This window comes from Carassius auratus, unplaced genomic scaffold, assembly GCF_003368295.1.
Source record: "Carassius auratus strain Wakin unplaced genomic scaffold, ASM336829v1 scaf_tig00029285, whole genome shotgun sequence".
NCBI lineage: Eukaryota > Metazoa > Chordata > Actinopteri > Cypriniformes > Cyprinidae > Carassius > Carassius auratus.
This window is the reverse complement of record NW_020525757.1, coordinates 472,951-497,220: the sequence shown is the minus strand read 5'-3', so window position 1 is coordinate 497,220 and position 24,270 is coordinate 472,951. Positions and strand designations below refer to the sequence as shown.

The following is a 24,270-nucleotide window of genomic DNA, read 5'->3' as shown; positions in this document are numbered from 1 at the left end:
CTGGGGCCTTGGTGATCGCCTGCTTCAACGCAGTAAAGTTCAGTTCTGCTTCCTCAGTCCAGTTCAAAAGCGTGCTTGGTGGAGCTTTGTGATCAATCAGGCTTCTCAGGTGCCTGTCATGCACTGCACAGTCAGGTATCCAGGATCTGCAATAGTTAATCAGTCCCAGGAAGCTTTGGAGCTGTTGTATAGTTCGTGGAGACTTCATCTTCCTGATCAGCTGGACCCTGTCTGTAGAAATAGCTCTCAGACCTGGCATGATGATGTGTCCCAAATAGGTCACTTTGGATTGGACCCATTGGAGCTTGTCTTTGGAGGCCTTGAATCCTGCTTGAGCGAGCACATTGCATACAATGATAGAGGCTTTTTCACAATCGCTTTGTGTTTCACCTGTTATCAAAATGTCATCTGCATATTGGAGAACGCAGACTGTAGAGGGTAGATCAGTCATCTTTGCCAATGTCCTCTGTACTGCCGCCGAGAAAACTGCGGGACTGTCCACATAGCCCTGTGCCAAGCGTGTCCAGGAAAATTGTTGACCTTGGAAGGTGAACGCTAGTAGAGGCTGAGTGTCTGGATGTACAGGCACGGAGAAAAAGGCTGCACACAAATCAATGACTGTGAAATATTTGTGCGTACATGGAATATAATTAATCACAGTCGGTACATCAGGCACAATTGGAGCTAATGGTGTTATCAATTGATTAATAGCTCTTAAATCTTGAGTTAAACGCCATGTTTCACCATCTGCTTTAACTATGGGGTTAATTGGCGTGTTGTAAGGTGAGTGTATCGGTACGAGGACACCCTGCTGGACAAAATTCTCAATCAATGGCTTTATGCCCAGTTCCTTATCTTTAGACAAAGGATATTGCTTAATATAGACAGGTTTATTAGTTTTCAATTTTGCTTTGTATGGTTCCATGTCTATAAATCCTGTGTCATCTTTATACTGTGACCATAATGCAGGGTCTACCAGAGTTTCAACCGCTGGTGGTATGTCAGACCTGGGCTTACATGTGGCTGGTTCTACTTTGCTGTCTTCCCAATCCGGCAATGGGTTCACAGAGACCTGTAAGCTAGACAGGAAAGAGAACGTGACCAAATCATCAGTGAATTTAATGTCCATATTTAATTTGTGCATCAAATCTCGTCCTAACAAATTTAATGGAGCTCCTGGAATGATTGTGAATTTGTGAAAGAATGGAATTAATCCAGGAGCCCTTACCTCAAGAGGAGGCGTTACAGGACATTGAATGTCAGTTCCTGAAATTCCTACAGAGTTTACTATTTGACTAGAAAGAGGACCCTCATAATGTGCAGCAGTCATTGAAGTTGTGTCAGCTCCAGAATCTAGGAGGAACGTCTGTGGTTGACCGTGCACTAACAATGTAACATATGGCAAATCTTTATTGTTATTAGTAAATGTGAGGGTCGTCATAGATACATTGGAACTGACTTCACTCTGTAGGCATCCCTATTGTGGTCCTTGAGGCTTGTGCCAAGAAGTGGGATAAGGGGAGTTGAATCTTTCTCTGTCTCTCTGCTGAGAGTGATCTGTTCTTGGCTTCCACTGAACTGAATCTCCCTGAGGACGATTCTGACTTCTCCCTTTTTTGCAATTTCTTTGGACATGACCTTCCTTTCCACAGAGATAACAAACTATTCTTGATCTTTTTGGAACACTTGATCTGTGTTTCAGTTCTGCTTTTAGGTCATGTTCACCTCTCTGTGGCTTTTGCCCAGTGAACATAGCAGTTTCAGTTTTGACCACAAACCCTCCAGAAATATCTAGTTCCCTAACTCGCTTCCCTAATGCTTCTATGGTCATTTCTAACAAGTTAGTTGTTGTGATTCTAATCAGTTGTGCTTGTTTTCCACACTGTAAAACCCGACAAGTTAACTTAACTCAAACCGTTTGAGTAAACAGATTGCCTTGATTTAAACCATGTAAGTTTTAAAACTTTGCATTTAAGTAATTAAGTGATTAACTAAGTGCTGATTGAGAATTAGTGATGAACAGCTGCTGTTAACAAACAGAATCACTGAAGAAAAGAGAAACACAAGAACTACTACAACTGACTTCAGACACAGACTTAGATGAAATCAACAGAAATAAAATACATGAAATCTCTCAAGATCTGATTAAACAACCCCACAAACAGCATCACCAGCTCCACTTATTAATAACCAGACTGACTTTATTTCTGTCAGACGTCTACAGAAGATCTTATTGAGAATGAACTAAGGTTTAGATGTTGATTTATTGTTTCATTTGAAGTAACCATGTTAGAGATCAGTGTTTGCTTTAGTTGGGCTCTTGACCCTTGATTTCTGTCTTAGTCTTTTCTCTGGCTGTTATAACCGTGTGTTTCTAAAACACATTTGTTGTAACTCAAAAGCCCAGAAGAAATACCATCAGGTGTTAACCTGTATCTAGGTGTAGGTTGTTATACTTAAAGGAACACTCCACCGTTTTTTGAAATAGGGCTTATTCACATTATTTCCTACATTTAGATAGGTGGGCAAATGCATTTTTGTGTCAGTGCATGCATTGTTTCAGTTTGACTGGGTCGGCGTTAGCTTAGCTTAGCACAATGAATGGAATCCTTTGTTGCCAGCTAGCATGGCCTGAGTAAAAGTGATCAAAAAAATAAAAAAAACCCACCTAATTACTTCTTGTGGCGTGCGTATTCACAGCGAGTACAAATAGCGATCCAGATTAACACTAGGCAATTTCCTAGGCAGATATTGACTTGGGACTATATTATGGGGAAGCACAGGCGAAGCACTGCTACTTAGGCGAAGCACTGCTACTTCGGCGCAGAGATATCACGCAACACATGAAATCCCACGACTTCCGTCAACATACCGGCGTGAATAGTAGCAGCACGGCTATTTTCCTTACAGTACACGAATGGCGATGAACATGGCTGATTTTGAGAGAGACGAAGAGGGTGACTTCTCAGACAGTCAAGAACCAGAACCATACCTATTTGAACCAGAGTTTACAGAAGACGACCTGCGTGCTTTGAAAATAGAACGACAGGAGGAGGAGGTTGAGATCGCTCAACAGCCTGAGGACGTGAGGATGAGAGCCAACATGAACTGGTGGTGTGAATGTGGGGGAATATGCCAATCTATGCCGACGGAAATAGAGTGTCTTTGCTGTAGAGAGTGGGACATGTTTTTGCCATTGATGACCAGGCTCAACACGTCAGATCAAGATGAGCGTGCCCGAAGTTGTGTCACATCTACAGAGGATTTCACGGCGCTGATCCATTCTGCAGTACTCGATTTTTTTTTCCGGTGTGACAAAGTGAACTGGAAAAAACGCCCCACGCCGAATGGACCAAATGGACAGCTGTCCACAGAGTAAGTGATTATTTTAATCATGACGCATGTATAGATCGACCCATATTATACCTGTATTCACATAGAGTTGATGTTTTCAATGTGTTGCGTGATATCTCTGCGCCGAAGTAGCAGTGCTTCGCCTGTGCTTCCCCATAATATAGTCCCAAGCCAATATCTGCCTAGGAAATTGCCTAGTGTTAATCTGGATCGCTATTTGTACTCGTTGTGAATACGCAGGCCACAAGAAGTAATTAGGTGGGTTTTTTTTATTTTTTGATCACTTTTACTCAGGCCATGCTAGCTGGCAACAAAGGATTCCATTCATTGTGCTAAGCTAAGCTAACGCCGACCCGGTCAAACTAAAACAATGCATGCACTGACACAAAAATGCATTTGCCCACCTATCTAAATGTAGGAAATAATGTGAATAAGCCCTATTTCAAAAAACGGTGGAGTTTTCCTTTAATATTGGTATAACAACCAATTATATATATTATTATGCAACTGCTAGGAGTCTAATCTCTGATGAAATATGGGTTGTGTAATTAAATTTACTATAGTAAAAGTGATTCTTAGAGCCAGTGGTTCTGTAATAACCAGTTAATACAAAGACTTTCCAAACAGTCTGGTCTTCTATGATGTCAGTTAGTCACACACAGACATCAATAATCAGAATATGAACCTCAACAATGGTGACCATAAAAGAAAAAAAAAAAAATGCTGCAGAGCATGCTGGGAGCCATGGATGAGTTTTGTACTACAATAGTACCCAGCATGCATTGCAGCATGTTTTTTTGTCACCATTGTTGAGGTTCATATTCTGATTATTGATGTCTGTGTTTGACCCGTTACTGGCATAGAAGACAAATGTATGTGAACAAAATGTTTATGAAATCATTTTTATATTAACTGATTATCACAGAATCACTGGCTCTTAGTGTCATTTTTATTAGGTCCACTTGTACTAATTACACATTTGTTTAATCAGAGATTAGACTATGTATAGATCAATATTTGTGAATAATAATGAAAAATTATCATCACAGCTATAAAGTACAACAATCTACATGTAGGTACAGGTGAACACCTGATGGCATTTCTTCTGGGCTTTTGAGTTACAACAAATGTGTTTTAGAAACACACGGTTATAACAGCCAGAGAAAAGACTAAGACAGAAGTCAAGGGTCAAGAGCCCAACTAAAGCAAACACTGATCTCTAACATGGTTACTTCAAATGAAACAATAAATCAACATCTAAACCTTAGTTCATTCTCAATAAGATCTTCTGTAGACGTCTGACAGAAATAAAGTCAGTCTGGTTATTAATAAGTGGAGCTGCTGATGCTGTTTGTGGGGTTGTTTAATCAGATCTTGAGAGATTTCATGTATTTTATTTCAGTTGATTTCATCTAAGTCTGTGTCTGAAGTCAGTTGTAGTAGTTCTTGTGTTTCTCTTTTCTTCAGTGATTCTGTTTGTTAACAGCAGCTGTTCATCACTAATTCTCAATCAGCACTTAGTTAAAGGAACACTCCACCGTTTTTTGAAATAGGGCTTATTCACATTATTTCCTACATTTAGATAGGTGGGCAAATGCATTTTTGTGTCAGTGCATGCATTGTTTCAGTTTGACTGGGTCGGCGTTAGCTTAGCTTAGCACAATGAATGGAATCCTTTGTTGCCAGCTAGCATGGCCTGAGTAAAAGTGATCAAAAAAATAAAAAAAAACCCACCTAATTACTTCTTGTGGCGTGCGTATTCACAGCGAGTACAAATAGCGATCCAGATTAACACTAGGCAATTTCCTAGGCAGATATTGACTTGGGACTATATTATGGGGAAGCACAGGCGAAGCACTGCTACTTAGGCGAAGCACTGCTACTTCGGCGCAGAGATATCACGCAACACATGAAATCCCACGACTTCCGTCAACATACCGGCGTGAATAGTAGCAGCACGGCTATTTTCCTTACAGTACACGAATGGCGATGAACATGGCTGATTTTGAGAGAGACGAAGAGGGTGACTTCTCAGACAGTCAAGAACCAGAACCATACCTATTTGAACCAGAGTTTACAGAAGACGACCTGCGTGCTTTGAAAATAGAACGACAGGAGGAGGAGGTTGAGATCGCTCAACAGCCTGAGGACGTGAGGATGAGAGCCAACATGAACTGGTGGTGTGAATGTGGGGGAATATGCCAATCTATGCCGACGGAAATAGAGTGTCTTTGCTGTAGAGAGTGGGACATGTTTTTGCCATTGATGACCAGGCTCAACACGTCAGATCAAGATGAGCGTGCCCGAAGTTGTGTCACATCTACAGAGGATTTCACGGCGCTGATCCATTCTGCAGTACTCGATTTTTTTTTCCGGTGTGACAAAGTGAACTGGAAAAAACGCCCCACGCCGAATGGACCAAATGGACAGCTGTCCACAGAGTAAGTGATTATTTTAATCATGACGCATGTATAGATCGACCCATATTATACCTGTATTCACATAGAGTTGATGTTTTCAATGTGTTGCGTGATATCTCTGCGCCGAAGTAGCAGTGCTTCGCCTGTGCTTCCCCATAATATAGTCCCAAGTCAATATCTGCCTAGGAAATTGCCTAGTGTTAATCTGGATCGCTATTTGTACTCGTTGTGAATACGCAGGCCACAAGAAGTAATTAGGTGGGTTTTTTTTATTTTTTGATCACTTTTACTCAGGCCATGCTAGCTGGCAACAAAGGATTCCATTCATTGTGCTAAGCTAAGCTAACGCCGACCCGGTCAAACTAAAACAATGCATGCACTGACACAAAAATGCATTTGCCCACCTATCTAAATGTAGGAAATAATGTGAATAAGCCCTATTTCAAAAAACGGTGGAGTTTTCCTTTAATCACTTAACTACTTAATTGCAATGTATATCTTCTTTCAGTGAACTCAACTGAATTAAGTTCAGAGTACTCATAACTGTTAGTTTTTTTCAACTTAAATGGTTTAAGGCAATCAGTTTCCTCAAATGGTTTGAGTTAACATAACTTGTCAGGTTTGAGTGAGGCTGTGTCTGAAGTCAGCTGTTGTTCCTTTCTCTCTTTTCTTCAGTAATTATGTTTGTTAACAGCAGGTGTTCATCACTAAAGCTCAATTAATCACTTAATCACGTAATTGCAATGTATATCTTCTTTCAGTGAACTCAACTGAATTAAGTTCAGAGTACTCATAACTGTTAGTTTTTTCAACTTAAATGGTTTAAGGCAATTGGTTTCCTCAAACGGTTTGAGTTAACATAACTTAAGGATATCTGTTTACTCAAACCATTTGAGTTAAGTTAACTTGTCGGGTTTTACAGTGCATGCATATTATTCAGAAATGTGTTGATGAATAACGCCTTTAAGTTATCATCAAGTGGGAGTTTAGATTCTTCCACCCATGCTTTCTTAAATCTCAGATAGAAGTCTGAAGCCGTTTCTTTAGACTTCTGCTTCGTGTTTGCAGCAAATGATAAATCTTGTTTATTGCCTAGACGCTTCTCTAGGAATGCTCTCAACTCCTTAAAGAAAGAAGTATGATTTTCCTGTTTTTCCCAGAAAAATACATGTGGTTCTTTTGATGTAGCTAAACCTGATATATGATCATTTTCATACGCCAGCGTTTTGCATTCACTAATCAACATTTCCTCAGTGACATCTCCTTCCATTGTCCTTGCCAGAACTGCTCTGTAATCTGCACCTGTAAAATGAGCATTCTTTGTGTGTGATTGCAGAATAGTTACAAATTTACTAGGATTCTGTGGGGAAGGCAAACTTTTACAGATTGCTTCCATATCTGTCATTTTTACTGGTTTCACCCCTATCGCATTTCCCGATCTCATCCACACCATTGCACTCTGAGTTTTGGGAGTTTCCTTTGTCTCTACCTTTGTCTCTTTGAAAGTACCTGACTTTTCAGTAACATGACTGTTGTGCGGTGGCGCTGTGGGTAGGCGAGGAGTGCAGTAGGGCGGTGGCTTGTCTTGTGGAAAGCTGTTTTGCTGAGCCACAAAGGCAAGTACCTTTTTCTTTTCTGGTCCTTGATCCCAGACCTTTTTCAGATCCTTCCAAACATTATAACTTTTAGTCATATATTTATAATCCCAATTGGGATCGCCCCACCCCTCAAAAATTAGACTTTTAGCTAATTCCATACCCTCATCAGTGAATGAACCCTCTCTCGGATACGGAGTTTCAATTTGTGGTTTCATACTCTCTGACCATCCTGCCATGTCACTTACAAAAGGTTCCGTATAAAACCCTTGATTATTTCTGAACATAAAATCAATTGGTGTCTCTCCTGGTAATGGTCTTGACTTTGAACCCCCCATCTTCCACTCAATAGCAGCGCAAATTATAGTGTTTAGGCAGTGATAAGCAAGCAAATTTGCAATTCAAAATTCTTCTATACTCTTTTGCCCAACCTTAACTGTGATTCCATGTATCGTATTGTGACCTTGGGTGATTTTTCTAGGTTTTGACTTACACAAAGCTTTCGCCCTGATCGTCACTAGATCACCTTCTTTTGTTTGGGTGTTTCCTATAGTTTTGGGCTCTCGCCAAACCAAGTTCGGGTCGCCCCTAAAACACCTTTCTTTTGGGTCACAATATTTCAACATGTAATAACAATTGTTAATTGATTTCCACAATATGGATTTTAATTAAATTTCAATCCCCAAATTAAATCAATTTCCGCGATGGTTAAAATACAACAAAAGTTTAGAATTCGCAATACGCAATACGCAACCGTGATCAAAAGTACAGTGTGGCCAGTACTGCACATCCAATCACTCTACGCTAATAGTCAATTGACTACTGTTGCCATCCTTAGTGTAACAACAATGGAAAGCTTAATTCCACTAGCAATTAGTGATTACAACTTCTTCCCGTGTCTTTACGGGGAACGCGGGATAATTTTTACATTAATCCCCTACTAGGATCCTACAGAGGGTAAGCGCTATATTTCTTTCAAGAAATATACGAAAACACTTACACCCTTTTTTATGTAGGTCCGCCTGATTCACCGGTGCGTCTTTTTCTCTTGATCTCCTGATCTCGGGATGTTTCACTCCCTGGTTCTTAGGAGATTCCCCCCTTTCGCGGACGAGCCCCCAGCTGTAAGAATAAATTGTATATTCTTGCCTTTGAGATCGTAAATATTATTTTGGTTCAGGTTGGGTTATCTGAGCAGAGAAGAGCAGGTACCCGGGAACCAAGAATGAGTCACACAAGTGGTGTAGTTCATTCAAAGCTCAACTTTATTGTACAAGGGGTGCTACTTTTATAGGGAAATGAAACAACGTAATGTCTGGCAGATATTTAGCTGATCAAGCATAACACACTGCATTGAGCAACACCATGAATATAGAGTAAGGTTCAAAGGAATACATCATACTGTTATCACACAATGTCCTGTATCACAAGATGTGTTCACGTACTCGAGCAGAATCTCACATGAAGATCTGCCAGGTTTATCAGCGCTGTGTTGTAGGTTCTTGACTTTTTTTTTTTTTTTTTTTCTAATAATGTGAAAATGACAATAGAAACAGGTTAAACGAAAAATATCTCATATTCCACTGGAATTAAATTATTTACTGTGAGAATAATTCAAAGCAGTGAAACACAACATAACTTATTTTATATCTCAGAATGATGGAGAACAGTTAAAATAGTTGGTTAACTCAACAAAGATTTATGTTACAAATAACTGTTTTATTAGAGTATAACTGAACACGACTAGCTGACTAGCATTAGTCTGAGCACACCAAGTACACTGCATTCTCAGACTCAACCTGACTCGAAAAACACAAACAGATGACCACTGATGTTTAGTTTTTTTCTATTTAAATTATTATTATGTATTTCCTAGTTATCAACATTTCTTTAAAATATTTAATAGAATCTACCCAGACGGCAAACAGTTTCGGCCCACATCTGGCCCACATCTGGCCTGCATGGATTTAAAAAAAGATAAAAAATTAATTCACTGAGCTCTGATTTAACTATAACAGTGTAACCATGATTAATTAGAGCAAGTAATTTCCATTAAAGAGAGCAATTAATGTACGAAACAGCTATGTTTTGAATAATTCACACTATCACTCAATATTAAATAACATAAAACTTTTTTTTTTTCTTTCAGCAACATGAACGGTGAAAATCAGATCAGACAGATTCATGACAATAATATCCCTAATGAAAAACGATATAAATCTTCAGATATCAGATGGAGTATCTTCCTCATCTCTAGTGTTTGTGTGGGTCTTCCAGCTCTGGTTTGGGCTTTTCGTCTTCTGCACCTTCACAGAAAGATCAGAGGCCGAATCTCAGTCTTTATCCTCCTCCTCCTCCTCAATGACCTGATACAATTACCCCTTCATCTATATATAAGGATAGATATACTGACAGAATACAGATCCTTTATCCTTGAGCTTGGTCAGTTTTGGTTTGGATTACATTGGTTTGGTTTTCATCTGCATCAGCTGGTGGCTCTGGAGGGGATTTTGACTCTGAAATATCCGCTTTGGTCTGCTCATATTTTCTCACTGCCCTGTTACATCACAGTCTCCATCCTTGTGCTTTTTTTTTCTATAGTTAGTGCATTATTTATTTTACCATATCCAGCATTTCAAAATACAAACATGTCATTATTCAGTCTCAGCACAAGTGTTGTTCCTCTGATCGTATTGTCTGTATCATCTACAATCAGCTGTAAAGCCTCTTCCACTCCTGTCAGAAAAAACAGTTCAGTGCTCACTGTTGCTATTCTTACATTTGTTTTGATGTACTTACCTTTCATGTTCTTCGTCTGTGTGGATTTCTTTGATTTATATGCATATGTCAACCCATCTTGGATCATAATGTCTTTATGTTTGATTAGTTTGAGAGTGTTTTCAGACTCTATTCTGTGTGGTTTGGTCTGCAGAGAAAATCTCAGAGATGTTCAGACGCCACAAACACACACAGAACCCAACGCTGATGAGACGTCAGTCTGAACTTGAGTTTCATTAGTCTGATCTGAATTTGGCTTCAAAACAAAACATAAAACGACCATAATTATAAAGAATTATATATATATATATATAAATATATATATATATATATATATTTTTTTTTTTTTTTTTATGAATTAAAGATTGATTTGAAAGGTCTGTGATTGCTAAAAGTGAAAGTGTGCTCTCTATGCCACAAACAGCACAAATTGAGTTTCCATCTCTTTACGAATTATTATGACAGTTTGTTTAATATTGTAATATATAAATAATATGTAAAAAAGTAAAATCTAAATGGTCATGTTTGTTGTTTATGATTGATTTCAATATTCAGCAACTGAAAGCTTTGTAAGGGGCTTCCAATAAAACAAGTATAACATTCAATGTGATTTCAGCAGATTTAATCATCCATATATTAGAATAAAACATCTAACACAATGCAGTTCTACCCAGCAAATGATGTGCACACAGATCATTAACATTTGGACCTGAAATGGTATCAAAACTACAAATATATTAACATCTCCCTCAAATGAACACATTACAGTCCACAGACATTGTTTTTAAAGACCACAATAAAAATCCCCCAAAATACAAAGACCTCATGTTGTACATGTACATTGATCACCCTCCCTCTCTCTACAGAGTATATATAGATGTATATGCATATTTCAGTCATGAAACAGATGGAGCAGGGTGATGGGTTATTAATGTAACTGATGATTATCAGAGAGTTAAATAACTCGACAGAAGCTGATTGGTTCATGTTGCATACGCAGCCAATGAGTTACTGTCTTGCATTTGCACTGTATTTATACTATGGAAGACAATGGCTGCTGTCAACTGTCTGGTTGCCAATATTCTTCAGAATATCTTTTGTGCTCAACAGAAAAAAATAAAATAAATAATATTAATGAAATAAAAACATTCATACAGGTTTGGAGTTTATGATGACAGGATTTTATTTTGGGGGGAACTATCTCTTTAAGGTCAAGGTTAGGTTTAGGATAATGTTACTGTATGAAAACTTATGCACAGCACTTAATAATCATTCTGATTTCGATTGCTGCTCACCAAAGGTCTAGGAAAAACATCTCCTCCCACAAGATCATTTCCGAAAATAAAGTTGTTACATCTTCCACGGGTAATTGTGCACAAACTTCCAATCTTACATGACCTGTGATCAAGCCAGACTAGAGGTACAGATCATGCAATAGCAGGTTAAGACATTCATTGCCTAATCCGTGCACTAAAACACTAGCTCCCGTGTCACTTTCTCACAAATCAGAGAGATAGTGCTATCAAGAACATCTGATACATACTAGTAGAAGTGTGTGTCAGAGCTGCAGTTTTAGGCTTCACACCAGCCATTTTCTGTTTCCAATCGCGGCAATCAGAAAACATGTGTCTCGAGTTTAAACAGAAAAAAAAAATAACTTTCTTGCTTTTCTTTTTTTCCAGACCAGTTTGGCTGACACAGGTTTGGGTTGTACCCTTATCAGAACTAACATTTTGAGAATACATTACGCAGAGAATTATTAAACACATTTTTATGTGTCAGTACGAATTCATCAGCCAATACCGCAGCATCATTAACAGAAGTGACTTTTTGTTCATTGAGGTGAACTTCCACACATTCAGGGATGCAATTTTTAACTTCTCAACTTCTGAAATTGATCGAATGTGGTGACTCGGTTCTCAAAAAGTTGTGCTTCTCTAGAGCGAACTTGACATAGGACACATTTGATGGTTTTGCTGCTGAATCTACAAGTTAATAAATTCAAAGCTCACTTTCTTTCCAGGGTTGCCAACTCTCACGCATCTGGTGTGACATCTGTTAAAGTACAAGCGTGAGTGTCAAGCCAGATGCGTGAGAGTTGGCAACCCTGCCTTTCTCTATGCTGCACTTTTAATGATTACTCAGTGTACTCAATAAAATTATAAAAATGTAAGTATGATTGTTTGTGTTATTATTTTAATCTATTGTGTTTGTCTGTTATAATTAACGTATGATCGGACCACATGTTCAAAAGGTTCACAAACGTATTCCTGCAGTTGCACTGAACTATATTTACATTTAACTTTTTTTTCTTTTAATAAGAATTGGATGCCAAGTGTCATTCAATTTAATTTTCAGTTTCATTTTCAGTGCCCTCCCAAAAATATATTGGATTTTTATAAAGTGATTTATGTATGTATGGTACATACTTACTTTCTGATTTATATTTACTCATTGCTGACATGTTTATTTTCACACACTCTTTTCACAGTTGATCTGTTACAAATCCTCTCTGTCTCTCCACTCTGTCGCGCTCCTGCTCGCCTCATCTGGAACATTTATCCATTATTTGCCACCCATTCTATCTGCCTCGGGAGTTTTCATCGATCATCATAACTGCTGTTTACATCCCTCCACAAGCAGACACTGGCTTGGCTTTGTCTGAGCTTCACGATGCGCTCAGCGGCAACATCAACAAACATCCTGACGCTGCTAATCGGACCATGCCGCCATTTTCCTCACACCGGAATATAAACAACGGCTCGTTCAAGATCCCCCGGTGAAGAAGGTGGTGACACGATGGTCCGACCAATCAGAAGCAACGCTACAGGAGGCTCTTGATGACGTAGACTGGGACATGTTTCGCGCAAGTTCATCTGACGTCAGCGAGTTCACGGATGTAGCGTTAAGCTTTGTGAACACGCTAGCCGAACAAGCTACGGATACAATAAATATAAGGACATTCTCAAACCAGAAACCGTGGGTGGACAGATCAATCCGTGCAGCAGTAAACAAACGCACTGCTGCTTACAACGCCGGTCTTCTGTCGGGAAACATGAGCGAGTACAAAGCATCGTGCTATGCTCTCCGGCGCGCAGTAAGAGCCGCCAAACACAGATACAGGGAACGCATAGAGTCACATTTCCAGCTAAATGACTCCCGACACCTGTGGCAAGGACTAAGAACCATCTGTGACTTTGGAAATAAATCCTCTGCAGAGGTGAGAGCAGATTGTTACAGGAAGTAATAGCGCATACGATCGACAGTCGATTGCTCGGTCGATTGCTCATGCCTGGTTGTTGGCTGTTCTGTTGTAAATACAGTGACTGAGTTACACTCTCGTGTCTGCCTTTTATTTTATGTTTTTCCAGACACATAAACATGGTGTCAGAAGATGCCTAGCGCGTGTTCTTAAGTTTACGTTGTGCTGATTCCAATCTAAGGAGTTATCGATAATGGACGCTGATAATGCTGCGGCCGCGCCTCGCCTGTCTAGCGGCGTACAGGCTAACATACCTCCGCCATTACCGATGAACATGAACGGAGACTGGAGCGCTAACTGGGACTTATTCAGAGCCGAGTTTGAGGATTATGCGCTGGTCACTGGCCTAGCTGAAAAGACCAGGGAAGTACAAGCTGCTACATTGAGAAGTGTGATGGGATCTGAATGCAGACATGTTTATCGGCACAATTTGAATCTCACAGAGGAACAACAGAGAGACTTTAAAACCATCCTAGATGCATTGGAAGCATACTTCAAACCTGCCAGAAATGTCATTTATGAAAGGTACGTGTTCGGCTGTTGTAAACAGGAGGAAGGGGAATCCATAGACAATTTTGTGACCAGATTGAGAGAAAAAGCAATGACTTGTGATTATGGTGGATTAAAGGATGTAATGATTCGTGACAAAATTGTACTGGGCATTTCAAATGAAGGAACCAGACGCAGGTTAAGTGAAAAAAAATTAACGCTGCTCACAGCCATTGAGATGTGTCGCACCGCTGAACAGACCGCTATGCATATGAGAGCGATGGACGCAGCATGCATGCCTACAGCTGAAACGGTTCACACTGTTGCTAGGAAACCATTCAGGCCTAACCAGCAGATGCAGAGTGATTCACCAAGACTCTTAGACACAAGCAAGACATGCCGATACTGTGGTAATATGCATTCAAGGGGCCGGGATCACTGTCCAGCATATGGCAGAACATGTAGACTCTGTGGAACTAACAATCACTTTGCTAAAGTATGCCTTAAAAGCAAAAGCAGATCCACAGAGGGGAAGCTTCACTGTGTTGAACATTCTAAGGAGCCGGTTGGGGACAGTGATGATGACATTTACGTAGTTGAGTTCATTAGCACGGTGCACATGAAAGGAAAGAAATGGTTTGTTTCCCTGCAATTTCATGGCAAGTCACTGCGTTGTCAGTTAGATTCAGGAGCCACAATGTGATGAGCTACAAGGACAAAGTAAAGGTGGCACCACACACACCACTCCGCCCTAGTAGCGTCAAACTATGGCTGTACTCAGGCGAGTCACTGAACTCCATGGGCATTTTTGATACAGAATGTGTGGTCAAAGGAGAGAAATATCAGCTGTCATTTGAGATAGTAGAATCAAGTCAAAATCCACTACTCTCGGGCTCAACTTGTGAACAGCTAGGCTTGATGCAGTTCACAATACCAGCTGTGCTCAAAATTGGATATGAACGGTCTGAGCATCTGACTAAGGAACAGTTAATTGACAAATACAGTGACGTGTTCAACTTGCCTGTGGAATCACTGCCTGGTGAGGTCCATTTTGAGCTGGATCCCAGTGTTACACCGATACAGTGTGCTCCACGAAATGTTCCAATTGCTATGAAAGCAACAGTCAAAGCCCAACTGGATGCATATCAGGCTGAGGGTCATATTACAGATGTTACAGAGCCAAAAGATTGGATCAGCAACATGGTGATATTAAAACAACCAGACAAGCTGAGAATTTGCTTAGACCCAAAGTTTCTGAACAAAGCTCTGAAACGCTCTCATTATATCATGCCAACCCTGGAGGATGTGTTATACAAATTGCCTAAAGCAAGGATTTTCACGTTGGTTGATGCCAAACATGCATTCTTACAGTGCAAGCTTGACCAAGAGAGCAGCTTCATGACCACATTCTGGACCCCATGGGGCAGGAAAAGGTGGCTAAAGCTACCATTTGGTGTCTCAGTGGCACCTGAGGTCTATCAACGGAAACAGCATGAACTGTTAGCAGGTCTAAAGGGCATTGAGCCCATCGCAGTTGATATTCTTGTCGTTGGTTTGGTGACACGGACCAGCAAGCTGAAAATGATCATGATCACAAGCTTCAGGCCCTGTTGGAGCATTGCAGAGAGGTCAAGCTACGACTTTGCAAAAAGTTGCAATTTAAAGTTAACGAAGTGAAGTTCCATGGTCATATCCTTTTATCCACGGGCTTGAAGCCTGATCCAGAAAAGATGAGGGCCATCATGGACATGCCCAACCCTACAGATGCTAAAGGGGTACAGCGTCTCATCGGCTTTGCTAATTATTTAGCCAAATTCATGCCCCATTTGTCTACCGTTTGTGAGCCACTGCGGCGCTTGCTCGACAAAGACACCCCGTGGCACTGGCTACCCAAACATGAAGATGCAGTTTGCAAGCTAAAATCCATGGCCACATCAATGCCTGTGCTACGCTATTACGATGTTGCCAAGCCTGTCACAGTACAAAGTGATTCCAGCCAAAGTGGTCTTGGGTGCTGCCTTATGCAAGAAGGACAGCCTGTTGCCTTCAAGAGCACTGACTCCCACCGAAAAAAAATATGCACAAATCGAAAAAGAGTTTCTCAGTATTGTCTTTGCTTGTCAAAGATTTCATCATTACCTGTACGGACGAGAGTTGGTCACAGCAGAGACTGACCACAAACCCTTGATCACTATATTCAGCAAACCACTTCTCAGTGCACCCAAGCGGCTTCAGAGCATGCTCATGACACTTCAAAACTACACTCTCAAAATTGTCTACAAGCCAGGATCTAAAATGTTCATCAGTGACATGTTGAGCAGGGCAGCTGCTGACTGTACAGGCATGGGAGCCATTTACCAGAGGCATGCCATATGTCATCTGCAGAAAGAGCAGGAAAAGGTACAATTTATCAACCAAGCAGAATACCTGAATGTGACGGATCAGCGGTTGGGAACAATCAGGGAGCATACTGAAAGGGATGAAGCATTACAGGCCCTTAAATCCACTGTCCTGGCAGGCTGGCCTGATGAGAAAGAAAGGACAACACACATCATCCGAGAATACTGGCCTTATAGAGATGAGATAAGTGCGCAAGATGGTATTTTGTACCGTGGTCAGAAAGTCATTATCCCCAAATCACTACGTCCAGAGATGCTCAAACGCATACATTCAAGCCATATAGGAGATGACGCATGTTATCGTCAGGCTCGTGACACACTATATTGGCCCAGTATGCAAGCAGAAATCAAAGACTTTGTGAGTAACTGTTCGACCTGCAATGAATTTCCGCAGAACCAACAGAAGGAAACAATGCTATCTCATGACATCCCCAGCAGGCCATGGCAGATTGTCAGCATGGACTTATTCAGTCACCGGCAAAAGGACTATCTTATAATTGTGGACCATTTCTCAGACTTTTGGGAGATTGAACTGCTTCCTGATCTATCTGCAGAGACAGTCTTCAAGCGCTGCAAGGCTCAGTTTGCTCGACATGGCCAGCCAGATAGAGTTATCACAGATAATGGCCCTCAGTTCGGTGCTCCGTTCAAGCGCTTCGCCTCCAGCTGGGAATTTGAGCATGTCACTTCTTCACCAAGACATCCTAAATCAAATGGAAAGGCTGAGTCAGCCGTCAAGATTGCAAAAAACCTTCTGCGCAAAGCCATGCACGACAGAACTGACCCTTGGAAAGCAATACTTAACTGGAGAAACACCCCAACTGAAAATATGGACAGTAGCCCTGCACAAAGGTTGATGTCTCGGAGACTGAAAACATCTCTTCCGGTAACAAACACACTTCTGGAGCCATCTGTGGTTACTGGGGTTGTTGAGAAGCTTCAACAACGAAAGCAGCAGGCAAAATCCTATTATGACAAGTCAGCTCGTGATCTGCCAGAACTGAACATAGGTGAGACTATCCGTATGAAGCCCCTTCCAAAGGAAAACCCTGTGCTCTGGAAGGTCGGCACCTGTCTTCAGAAAGTAGCACCACGATCTTATCTTGTTAATGTGGATGGATCCATATATAGACGAAACAGAGTGCACTTAAGAGTGGCAGAGTCAACCGCCACACGAGCATTGGACACAAGTGAACCCGAGATACCTCTTGTGCCAGTGAGGAGTGTTGCAGGAGCCCTTGTTGATTTGCCTCTTGTGAAGCCCCTGCCACAGGCTTCACCTGATCTTGTCAAACCCTCACCATCAGATGGACACACGTATACTAGGGCTGGCCGATTGTCCAAGCCACCTAAAAGGCTGGATTTGTAATATGATGTTAGAAATGTTACCATGGAAGTTTACTTAAAGCAAAGTATGGCAGTCAGTTAAAAAATAGAAAAAAAATAATAATAATAATTATAATTATCTGCCTAATGTTCATATAGTATTCTGTTTTTATTTAGTGTAAAAATGGATTCCTTTTGTTCATATTTGTGAAGGGGGATGTTACAGGAAGTAATAGCGCATACGATCGACAGTCGATTGCTCGGTCGATTGCTCATGCCTGGTTGTTGGCTGTTCTGTTGTAAATACAGTGACTGAGTTACACTCTCGTGTCTGCCTTTTATTTTATGCTTTTCCAGACACATAAACACAGATCCATCGCTGGCTGACGAGCTAAACACTTTCTACGGCCGCTTTGAAAGCAATCGAAGCAGTGCGAGTCTGCCGATCAGCGCGTCAGGAAGCAGCAGTCAGAGCAGCGATCATCATGTGATCACCGTGTCGGAGGACGAGGTTCGAAGGGCACTAAAACGAGTGAATTTAAGGAAAGCAGCCGGACCTGATGGGATTTCTGTCCGTGTTCTGCGGTCCTGCGCTGATCAGCTCGCTGGTTTGTTTACATCCATTTTTAATGAGTCTCTTGATACATCAGTGGTTCCCACCTCATTCAAAAAATCGGTCATCATCCCTGTGCCTAAGAACTATAAACCCTCTTGTCTGAATGACTATCGTCCAGTTGCCCTCACATCAATAGTCATGAAGGTCTTTGAGGGACTGGTTAAAAACATCATCTGCTCCTCCATCCCGGATACTTTGGACCCTCTTCAGTTTGCTTATCGCCCAAACAGATCCACAGATGATGCCATATCTCACATCCTGCACTCTTCTCTCACACACATAGACAGCAATAACAGGAACTATGTAAGGCTGCTATTTATTGACTATAGCTCAGCTTTTAATATTATAGTCCCCAAAAAAATTGCTTCCAAACTCATAGACCTCGGCCTGAATTCTTCACTCTGCGACTGGATCCTTGATTTCCTCACCGGCAGACCTCAAGTGGTGAAACTAGGCCAGTACACCTCCAGCTCCATCACCCTGAACGTAGGAGCCCCACAGGGCTGTGTCCTAATTTGCTGATGATACTGTGGTCCTGGGCCTCATTCACAACAATAATGAGACTGCATACTTGGATAAGGTAGAGAACTTAACATCATGGTGCCAGGACAACTGTCTCTCTCTGAATGTGAACAAAACTGAAGAACTGATTGTGGACTTCAGGAAGAGACAGCAGAAGCCCTATACTCCTCTCATGATCAGTGGGACACCTGTGAAGAGGGTGAGCAGCTTCAAGTACCTTGGTGTAAACATCTCCGAGGACCTGACTTGGACTACACACATTCAAACACAGGTTAATAAAGCCAGGCAAAGACTGTACCCTCTGCGACAGCTGAGGAAATTCAGGGTCTCACCAGCAATCCTGCAAACTTTCTATTCTGGGGCCATAGAAAGTGTATTGACTCAGTGTATCTCAGTGTGGTATGGAAACAGCTCCAGTCAAGGCTGCAAAGCCCTGCAGAGAGTTGTGCGCTTAGCTGAGCGCATTTCAGGGTCTGCTCTCCCTCTCTGCAGGACATCTACCTCAAATGCTGCAGAAGTAGCTGCAAAAATCATCAAAGACTCCACCCACCCCAGTAATCATATTTTCACTTTGCTGCCATCTGTAAAGCGCTTCCGTAGCCTGATGGCAAAAACTGAGAGACTCAGGAGGAGTTTCTTCCCCCAGGCCATCAGGCTCCTAAACTCTAAACCAGCTTCTTAACATCCTCATGCCTCCACTTAATGTTCACTTTATCTTTTTACTATATTCACTACCTCACATAGACACACTGACAGTGTCGCCCTGTTTTGCACATTTGCTTCTTGTACATTCCTGGGTATCTTAATATTTAAGACTACAGTAAAATGCATATATGCACATTGTACTTCCCTGTACATCTTAATATTTAAGACTACAGTTTATATTCATGCACATTATTTTGCGTTCTATATTTAATTCTACAATATACATTTTTTATATTTTATTCTTATATTTTTATTGTATACTTTTATTTCATTCTTATGTAACCCACCCAATTAATTGAGGTTGTGTTCCGATGTATTTTTCACGTATGGTTTTGTTTTGTTTGTTTTGATTCTAAATTTTTTCTTGCCTAATGCATGAAATGTTCAGACATATTTTTTTTATTATTTTATTTTATTTATTATTTTGTTTTCACTGGTTGATGAAAATAAATGCATTGCGTCGATGGGTGCTGACGTCGCATATGCGCCAGTTCATGTGAGCCACATGTGTGGCTATTCTTAATCTAAACCATCGTTGTCAATATTTTCCTAAATGGATGTCTTAACTGTTTTATTGCATTAGTGTGAATTGATTAAACGCTCCGTGACCGTGTTGGATTCCCGCAGTGCGAAAGAACCGCGCTGGATTTCACTGTGGAGGAATTGCGTCATCGGGGACTCTGCCTTCACGAGGAAAAAAAAAGAAAGAAAGATTTGTTCATCGTTTATTTCTGCAAAGAATCGTAGGAGTCAAATTCATTCACATAAACTGAACTGAGTCAAATTCATTCACACGAACTGATTGATTATTTGTTTATTTCTTCTATTTTATTTTATTTATATTTTGTTTTCTTTGATTGTCATTGATGAATGATATATTTTGTTCTCAAATGGTGAATTGTAAAGGGGCAAAAGTATTCTCAGGTGATGTGTGATTTGAATTGAAAGTGAAAGAAAAGATTACATTGAATACAGTTACGGTTCAGTGAACTTATTGTTTCATTCATTCATTTTATTATTATTCATTAATTGATTCCCTTCCATATTTTATTTTATTTACTGGTATATATATATATATATATATATATATATATATATATATATATATATATATATATATATATATATATTTTATCCAGTTAGTACTGTAGGCAACTATTTAAACAAGTGCAGACACACATTTAAGATTATTAAAACATTTTTTTTGTTGCGTTAATGCAACGTGTGAGACCCCGAACCCGAGACTCCAAATATTAATATAAGTTGTGATTTATTTGTATTTGGTGAGCTCAGACCCGGTAGATATTTTTTTTATATTTTTTTTGGGGGGGTGTTAAATCCTATTGATGGGTTACACTTATATAGCTTTATTTATGTATATTTTCATCTGTGTTGTTTTCTTTAATAATTGCACTGTCCATGGAGCGGACCTGACTCACATTTCAGTGCTGGTTATATGCTATATATAATTTTGTATGTGACGAATAAAAATCTTGAATCTTGTTGCACATATGAATTTACTGGGAATGTTAATGTTGAAAGGCATTGGAAACAACCAGGGAGGTATCGCCGGAGTCACCACTGATGGTGCAATATCAATCTCATTTAGACACATTCTCTGTGCTTTGCTGCTGCTGCTGCTTCTTCCAAGAGGGTCTGGCTGCAGACATATGGGCGAGTGGAGCTCCACTCAAGAGCGGAAATACGTCACCTCCACTAGCGACGCTGCCGCCATGTTGGACCGGGCCACACTTTCCGTGGAATTACGTCGCCTCCACTAATGACGCGGCCGCCATGTTGGACCGGGCAACACTTTCCGTAGAATTACATCACCTCAATGGCGGCGAGTGGAGCTCCATTCAAGAGCGAAAATACGTCAACTCCACCAAACTTTCGTTTTATATTATTACTTGTTATATACATGTATAAGGGGTGCTTTGCAAGTTATGTCACCTCTTTGTACGTAATGTTAATATGTTCTGTACTTTTATCGTTGTTACTTTTACCTAGTAGAAATAATACAAATAATAATATACTAATCTTTCACGGTTTATGACACGACAGCAATTTTTTTTTATTTCCCCTCAGCAATTTGCACTACAGACATCCACAATCCATATTTTTAGGGCTTCTGCCTTTTTTTCATGTTTGTTTTACCAATGTACAACTGACAATGTAACATTCCATGCATTTTAGAAAGTTAACCCTATGTTTGTAATATTTAGCAGTGAAAAAATAATGAAATATTAAATAAATTATTAAAATAATACCTCAACCAGAATTTGTGTGTTGAATTTTGTATTTTAATCAAAATAATAACATATACAAAATAACCACAGTAACATAATGAAGAATAACTTCCACAATTTAGAAGTTTTAATGGTTTTTGAGTAATAATAATAATAAACACATCTTACACTACACTGAAAACAAATTAACTGCAAGTGACCATAATTGTTACAGTAAAAACACAATGTGTGCGCACGCACGCACACTTTACTCTTCAAGACCTCCATCGTCTGTGAAGCAATCCCAGCTACAGTAGCCAGGGTGATCATTTGAGGAGTAAAACCCCAAAGCACTCCCTGTTGTCCATTTTCCTGGTGACCAGCCCCACAGTCTTTGTGAAGCTGGCTGCGCTGTAGGTGACTGCACCTAGAGATGATGTAAGGCTTTCTGTACTTTAGATAGTGACAGCGTCTCTTTAAATATCTTCACTGCACCGGTTAAGTATCATTTTCATGTTTCAGTCAAAAGTTTCATGTTCGGGAAATGGAAGAGAGTGAGATTACTTAGCCTAATTATTATAGCCACAAAAACAAGAGGGTCAACCACACTTACTGAAGTCACCATCAAGCCAGTTGAGTGTGGCTCCTGTTAAATATGCTCCTGACTGACAATGATGTTAAATCTCTGGCATGAACAATTACGTCAGATGGGTCAAGTTTAGTTACAATACTGACATTTCATTATCATTAATGTTAAAGCAATTTACTTGTTGCTGAAGGTGCCTGGGCCACCACAGTTGTGCTTTGTTGTTCTGATGCATCTGATTGCTGGGCTGGGGACACAAAGAAGACATGAGCACAGCAAAACTGGAACAAAACTATGTCTGTGTACTGACGTTTTGTAAATTCAACACAGAAAAGTACTGCATCATTCTCCTATGACAGTCCCAAAGCAGACAAGGTGATGGTGCTCAGAAGTTCCAGTCTCTATTTGTGGAGGTGTTATCAGGATGGATAACACTTGATATACATTTGATCTGATACAAAAAAAAAGTCAAACAATAGAATAACAGAACAACAAAATAGAGAAAAATAAATATGTACATGTTAATGTCACATGTAAAAAGACTTTGACTTCTAGGGTGGCAACATACATTTAAAATGTAAAGAGTGCTGCATCTTCTATGCCAATCCTATCCCTGGAGGTGAATGAAAAATTAAATATGAAAACAACCACCTCATATGACCTTTTTAACATTATATAACAAATGCTAAAGGCATACACATACAAAACAATCGTGTCCTTTCATTATTCACTACATTATTTTACCACAAGCCACCAAAAACTAAGTTACACCTATGCTATCCATCATGTACTGAAGGTAAAAATTTAAAGAGCAAACAATTAACAAATAAGTTTTTAAGAAATGTATTATCCAAACTGTACTTCCCCAGTCAACTGAAAAGAAAGTATGTTCTTCAAGAATTTAGTGAAGAAGAGGCAAAGAAAACAAGGAAGTGTTATTTTACTTATCCAGTTCTTCCTAAAGCCAAAGAAGTAACATTTAAAATCCTAAAGGACATTTATCCATCTAATAACTTCCTACAAGAAAGATTTAATTGGGAGAACAAGTCATGCAGGTTCTGTGAGAAAGATATTGAAACTGTAGATCATATGTTTTTCCAATGTGAATCTGTACAGACTTTTTGGCTGGAATTTCAAAACTGGCTTCATTTCAAACAGATATCAATACACCCTTTGACTGTGATCTCAGTTAAGGTTGGATTATTGTTGAAGGAAAAGATCCTAGACTTTTTGATAAATAACTTAATTTGTGCAAATACTAGATTCATAGATGTAAGTTTTTTAAAGGTTAAACCTCACTTCAGCGGATGGAAGAATGAACTAAAGATATTTGCAAAGTCTCTTCATTACAGGATTGACATTGACATTGCTCGCGATATAAATCTATAAATCCATAGTGTTTATTAATCCTTTTGTGAGTAATTTCACGTAAGCCCTGTGCGTTTTTATTACACTGCACGTTACAACAGCGTCAGTTCACCATTTTAGCGATGCAGAGATAAAATTACCTGATTTTAAGTTTGAAGTACTCCCGGCGACGCCATCTTGATGTTTTCAAGTGGAGGTGACGTATTTCCGGTTTGAGAGTGGAGCTCCACTCGCCCATGGTCTGCAGCCAGACCCTTCTCGCTTCTTCTTCTTCTTCTTCTTCTTCTAAGAGTTGCGACAGACTCGACTCATCAAAGGCGTACTGCTGCCCTCCTCAGTCCAACTGAAGAACTCCTCCTAGAGGTTAAATTCTCTCATAAAATCCAGTGAGGTGTTAACATTTCACAACAGTCTTTGTTGTTTTATAGTCCTTGTTATTAAGAGTTGATTTAAGAGATAAAGATGAAACTCCAGCTTCCAACAGCTCAGAAAACTATGAGTTTTAGCGGTTTGATAAAGAACACACTCCACTATTATTAGGTTTCACTGGTTACACTTAAACATTCACTATGTCTGGATACTTGCTAACTATTGCCAGCTCATAATTCAGTGCACAATGCAC

General features: G+C 40.0%; 1 long non-coding RNA gene across 1 annotated transcript; it reads right to left on the bottom strand.

Moving 5' to 3' along the window:
* Positions 1-21,876: 21,876 nt before the first annotated feature.
* LOC113079809 (uncharacterized) lies at positions 21,877-23,851 on the bottom strand. The gene is made up of 3 exons (XR_003281757.1): positions 23,789-23,851; positions 22,462-22,731; positions 21,877-22,379 (listed from the first exon to the last, which is right to left on the bottom strand). It is a non-coding gene; the product is annotated as an uncharacterized LOC113079809 (long non-coding RNA).
* Between the last annotated feature and the right edge of the window lie 419 nt (positions 23,852-24,270).